The sequence below is a fragment of the Strongylocentrotus purpuratus genome, unplaced genomic scaffold (assembly GCF_000002235.5).
Source record: "Strongylocentrotus purpuratus isolate Spur 01 unplaced genomic scaffold, Spur_5.0 spur5_scaffold_21, whole genome shotgun sequence".
NCBI lineage: Eukaryota > Metazoa > Echinodermata > Echinoidea > Camarodonta > Strongylocentrotidae > Strongylocentrotus > Strongylocentrotus purpuratus.
In genome coordinates, this window is record NW_022145607.1 from 17,620,359 (window position 1) to 17,627,509 (window position 7,151).

The window sequence follows — 7,151 nt, forward strand, 5'->3', positions numbered from 1 at the left end:
TTTTTTAAAACAAATTTGGTACTTCTTACATGATAGTATTTCAAACAAAGACACTTAGACAAGTACTAGATAGACAATCGCAGAAAAATGAAACAAACCTATGGCAAATTGTATGAAACTGATTGAATTATTCATCCAATCACATGTGACATTAAGAAAGTAGTAAAAGCGAGAGTTACTAAGGGAAAAGAAAGTTAATTTCTACGAGAAGTTGACAAATTGATTTATCATGATATTATTTAAACAGTTTCTTTATGAATGTCAATCATTTCCCAAGCGTAGATATGAATTGTAAGAAATAGGGGAAAAATGAGGGACTGGGCCATTGATTCATTTGGAGAAAAACAACTGAAAAAGGAAAAAAGATGAATAGAAGAAGATAAACAGAAAAAGAAGAATAAGTAGAAAATAAGTTTCAAAGTCTCTTGTTTACCTTTTCAATCTGTCTCTGTTGAAGGGTGTTTTTTCCTAATGTATGGAAGACCGCACGAAAAAAGCCTATTTTAAAACCTGGAAATAAACAAAATGCCGAAAATTATCGACCTATTTCCTTACTGTCAATTCTATCTAAGACATTAGATATTATTGTACGTACTGCACGTCAATAATATCTATTAGGGCACAATATTCTCACCGATCGACAATTTGGGTTCCGCCCCAATCACTCATTTGAAACTGCACTACTCTGTATGACAGATAATTGGGCCAAATACGTATATCTGGGGACAAATTCTTCTGTCAAAAGAATTCGCAAAGACAATTTTTCATAAACTAGCAGATACGTTTTTCTTTTTCGGTGCAGCCCTATCGGTACATGAGTCTACAGTTCCTGAAATTGAATCAAAGTTGAATCAAGCATTATATGAAGTTTATTCTTGGACTCAGAAGAATAATTTCGTACTAAATACAAACAAAACTTAGGTTATGATCACAAGATCAAGACAGAAAATTCAAACTCTTATTTGAAGGCACTCAAGAGAAAAGTATGATATTGGACGAAATGGGGGCAAAATACTTTCCCCTTATGGTTACTATCTGGTAGGTTATATCTCTTATCCCAAGGCAATATATTTTTCATTCGATTGAACTGTGTTTATTTAATCGGTCACACATATTTGAATTTGTTTGTTTTGTTGTTGGTTGTTGTGTTGTTGTTTTTTCCATATTTAGTCTTTTTGTTTTTAGAAGGGCCTCGCAAATGCAGACACTCACCCTCGCCCTTCATACAGTTGCATTAAAAAAATTATCTCCCCCTTCTTATTTTGTTATTTTGTGTGTTTAAACTCTCATGTATTTATTTTGTTAATAATTTTGGGTGGTGAATATATATAGTGTATATGTAGAGCGCTTAATACCGACATCGTAGATGCATTAAGCGCTATATAAATCGGAATTATTATTATAATTATGCTGGAAATAAGGAAAATAAAAATTGAAGACAAAATGGGATCAAAGTTTGTTTGTTTTTATGATTTTATTTCTGCATTTGTCAACATAATTAAGCGTAATATACAAACTAAGCACATACATATTAGTATCAAAAGTTAAAATACATATATAATCATACCGTAATATAATTCAAATAAATAATTTTACTTAAAAAACAAACAGTTGACAAATCATTTCAACATTGAAAAACGCAGGAGAGAGCCATCTTAAGCTAGAGCTTGAAAGTAATTGCGACCCCAGGAAAGGAACCTTTATGGGCGACCAAACGTATACAACATATAGTATATTCCGCAATAAATCAATTGTAACATCCACATAATGAAGTAAATTTTTTTTCTTCACGCATAACATAAAATGCGTTAAGTAAAAAAGGGGAAACAATGTATTAAGTGTATGTTTTTCCTGAAACTTGTTTTGTATGTGCACGTACAAGTGTGTTCATGTACATGTTTTGGAGCGCTCATTAAATTATGACTTGTAAGCTGATAACAATCTATGCTACATCCTAAGAAGAATATATCGTAGTACATGATTTAACAGTAGTTGGGAGACTATTCCCTATGTCAGGGCCGTTGTGTCGGATATATTGATGCGAAATGAGCAATTAGGGGTTATATCAAATGAAAGTTCTGAGAGTTTCGTGTCGGATAAGAATGGATTGTGTTTTTAAAACTAAAAGGGTGTGGAATGCCGGAGGAAGTAGGTTATTGGAGTATTTGAACATAAAGATTGCAACCTGCAAAGTATTGATATAAAAATATACTGTTAATGTTTTCAGTGAATTGAGACAGACGTCCCTTTCCCGAGTATCAACTTAACATTTTGCATGAGGACAAAGCGAGTGATCAACATATATATATATATATATAGTTTTGTTTGTCGGTTTAAAAATATGTATATATACACCGAAAAGTGAAATTATCAAAAAAAAAAAAAATATAAAACAGGTTATTAACAAACATCCTTTATCCTTCCCGTCAGAAAAAAGTAATTCGAAGATATAATTTTCATTATATCCATATGATTTTTCTTTGGCACGTCCTTAGCCCTTTTGGTTGTTTTATTTGTTTAACTGTTCAGAAAGCACCTGCTTGTATTAAGTAAGCAACTAAAGAATATACGGCTTTCAGTCCTCTCCGAGAGACTTGGTAATGAGGATTAATACCGTAAGGCTTACCAAAGGACACAAGCGCATCGACTTGGTTTCGAACCCAGGACCATCTAGCTATCTCGCCTCCATTTAAAGGGGCAATCAAATACTTTTAAAATGTTCATTTCTATGGAAACAGAAAATCGACAGATACAGAATGTTTGAAATAAATCGGACAAATAACAAGAGAGCTATGAATGCTTACATATTGCGATCATACAGCTGTGCGAATCTCAATTTGGTAATTTTTGTCAGTGGTTTGTGATGTAGTCATGATCATCTCTCCCCTTTTTCGTGCACAAAAATATCATTAATCTCTGTTTTTTTCCTCATAGCCTTCTCACTTTTAAAATATATAATGGATAGCATATTATTTTAGGTCCTCACAAAAAAAAAGACCTGCTAAGTCATATAATTATTATGCAAAAGAAGTGGCGATTTTTGTGTGTTGAAACGGGAAGGTTATTCGGCACTACGTCTCAGTATTACAGATTCAACCAATTTGATTACAACTTTCAAAAAGTCATAGCTTTCTCATTTTTTGTCCAATTTCATTCAAACCTTCACCAGTCTGCTTCTCCTATTTCTCTGCTTTCTTCCACATTGTTGTCTAATAATGTTTGAAATTCTTAAATGATCCCAAGCAGATGACGTCGCCGTGGTTCAATGGACCTTTACACAAAATTGCGTGTATTCCAAGGCGACTAATAATGCAATATTGGAGGGGAATGTTTCACGAGGGATCAGTTTCTGATCACTCTTTAGGGTGCTGCGATTGATTCATGTATGAATGAAGCATGGCAAAACTTAATATACAATTGAATTATTCTGTTATCAACTTGCTTTCTACAGGTTCATGGAAAGTGGGTAACAAAAAAAAAACAAAAAAAGGAGCTCGATCACCTTTATGATTCCCAAAACGATAATCAGCATGGTCAGTTTGTGTTGAAGGTTTTGGTGTGTGCTTTCAATTAAGGCTGTCAATATTCATGTAGGCTCAATTCACTCATTTCTACTTTATCTTATGTTTAATACTATATTTAAAGACCGTCAATACTACTGGGTCAGAAGGGATTAGACCACACAGCAAGGTCACTGACAGGTGGCTATCTCATAAACTCAGCTCTCAACTAACATAAGAAATAGAGCATCATGGGGGACCAACATGCACCGATTGGGGAAGTTTTCTATATAGAGGGAGCAAGTAGCTACAAGTAGGACAGTGGGGCTATAAAACATCCTATGAAAAGGGCAAGAGTTTATTTAAAAAATAGGATAAAAGTCCAGTTCCCTTTGGTGCTTGTAAATCCCAGTTACTTTGTTTGCATAAGTGGCAAAGATACGTCACAAAGTTGCCAATTTGTGTTTGACTGTCATCGCACCTTCAAAAATTCATAACTTTCTTATTTTTCATCGGCTTTTGTTCAAACTTCCACTGACTTGTTTCTCTCGTTTTTCTGCTTCTATCAGGGTGGACTAGATCAGAGTATTAACATATAATGAATAAAGGCAGAAAAGGACATTTTAATACAGAGTTCCTGCAAAACATTAAATAATACAGGTATTTCCTTTATACAATATCACTGGGACATAATCTTCATCTACAATTCATTTAATCAAAATGGGTTATGAAGTAATTAGCTCATTATTTCTGACTAAGCAGTAATTCATTCAAGAGACATGCGCGATTTACAAGTGCCCACTATTATGATGATAATGACGACGGTGATGATGATGAGGATGATGAGGATTATGATGACAGAGAAAATTAATTGTGAAACATGTGTTGTGAAATGAGTGTAGCATGAAAACTACATAACTGATTTCAATATACACTCTATAAGATAAACATAAATCATGTCATACTTAAACACATTTTTATTCTAGTTTAGGTATCTTGTAACGAAGAATACAAAGGGATATTGTGTAGCAATTCCTCCTTTACCTGATGCACCACACGTGACATTATGATGTTGCTGTTGTTTTTGTTGTTGATGGTACTGCTGTTCTTGATGCTGTTCTTGCTGTTGTTGGTAAGATAACAGGAGGATACTGATTTTATATATGACACCCTGTGCAGATAATCGCAGTTAGCCGTGAATATGTCTTTATGCTAATGATCTAATCAATCAAAATGAAGTTAAAAAAAAAAGGGAATGGGGCTTTTATCATTTTTTTTACCACATTTCCCGCTCTCTGCGTGAAAATAAAAGTATCTATTGGTATAATGAGAGGGTACAAAACCTATATTGTAGAAATACGAAGATAAAGATTGGGACTGGGGTGGGAGGGGTAGCTCCAACACCCCCTGTATCTACGCATAGGAGTCGAATGCATACAACGATCCAAAGTCCAAACCTAATTCTGGTGTGGAGTTGAGTACACCATGGAATCATTCAACAATCTGACAGGGCTAGTGAACAGCAAACGCGAAAAGTAATGCATTTGATGCGTGGTGTCTGTAATAATACAGTTATTCAATTGCTTTCCTTCTCGAACACAAGGAAACATGGTGAACTTATATCTATCAAAAGTGCAAAGATCCAAAGTCCAAAATATATTTTCAAAGCGACCCCACGTTTCTATTTTCCCCGAACAAAGTCATTCTAAACGAATATTGGTTTCGCTCTTATTTCTTGAGTGGAGCTTTTCATATGTTCTTTTGAATGTCAGTCTGTTAATAATGTCTTGGCAACACTCAACATTAAGGCAGTGCATGCATGACACCCGGTTTTGAAGTAAGGGGGGGGGGGTGGGAGGGGGATTGTGATCAACTGTTTCTGATGATCCATTTCTGAAATTGGAGATACTCAAAAGGGTGGGAATTCCCAGTCCGGTGTTTTTTCTTAAAGGAAAGAGTAGGAGTAATTGAGTTTTTATTAATAGCCCTACAATATAGGATATACAGATAAGTGAAACCAAGTTGACATACAATCTGTACACAATCATATTCTAAAATTTCCTTCAGTTACTTGGTAGGAGAGAGATTGAGAAATCAATGAAAACAAAATGGTGTAGGTTGTGTATTTCATGTGACAGGAAAATAATATGAGGTTCATCAGCTCTTCTTTTTTGATGCCCTGGGCCTCCCGGGGTCTTCGCTGTATAAATATATATATCAATTGTTGTGCTCATAAAATTACATGCAATTAATAATAGATGTCATAAACGATTGCCATTTAAATCACATGTATTGCGAAAATTGTATTCACAAAAGAGGTCATGCCTGAAATATGTATGAACATGTGTAAACATATTTGCACTACTACTTTTTCATTCTCTCTACACCAGAATAGTGTATATTAACAACACCAGAAATCAGGCATATACTCTACGAATGACATTCATCCACCGAAATAGCATAGGTGTTCAGTCTGCGGGCGATCTTTCTATAAAGGCTACCTGGAGAGGAGTGCGTTACTCATGTTGACTTACATGTCGTGGTGCAGGGGCGTACGCAGGATTTTTTCAAGGGGGGGGGGGGTTTAAAATCTGGCCCAAAATATTTTGCTCCCGAAAATTTGAAAATCGCCCCGGCCGAAAAGTCGCTCAGTGGGGGGGGGGGGGGGGGGGGGGGGGGGGGGGGGGGGGGGGGGGGGGGGGGGGGGGTTAAGCGGACACTTTTTTCTTTTTTTTGGTCTCGAAATTTGAACATTTGACATTTTTTTTCGTTGGGGGGGGGGGGGGGGGAGGGTAAGGTCTCTTTACGTTAGCCGTGGGCATAATTTTTTTTTTCTTTAATTTAAAAAAAAAACAAAAACAAAAACAAAAAAAAACAAAGGGGGGGGGGGTTTACACACATAACAATACCAAGGGGGGGGGGTTTGAACCCCCAAAACCCTCCCCCTGCGTACGCCCCTGTCGTGGTGTCTTATGGTCGAAAATTAAAATACTTTTAGTTCTACTAAAACTGGCAACAGAGAAACAGTTCACTTGTATTTACTAACAAAAAAGACCTAACGAATTTTCCTCATATACTTATATCTGCATTTTAGGTGGCTATTTACATTGCTCCAGTCATAATAATGTTTTTACCAAACGGAGTCTCATCATCAATGCTGTACTTCCTAAAGGATTTTGAATTTATTAGTACCCCAGCAATTTTACCAATTTACACCATGGCGGGAATGGGCAAAGGATATTAGTGCCAGGGTAGGATTCGAACTCTCAACCCTTGCTTTGAGGGTCAACTGAATGAACCACTATACCATGGCACCTCCACAAATAGCACGCAAACACAACTATTTCAAAGTGCAGTTTCAATTAACCTAGGTGCCTGACCAATCGGTTCCATATATTCATGGCGAATAACATCGTCCTCACCGATGGTATACGTATCGTACACACTGTCGTCATCATCGTCGTCGTCGTCGTTGATTTCGTCAGGATTTTTGTCACTTGCGGTAGGACACGTTTCCATTTCAGTTTCTCTCCTTTGGCAGGCGATATCACCCTCAGCTTCCTGGTTATGACCATGACGTATATAGGTCATGTATATTCCTTCAGAATGGATGATGTCCATTGGGGTGTAGCCTTGGTCGTCAGGAGGTAA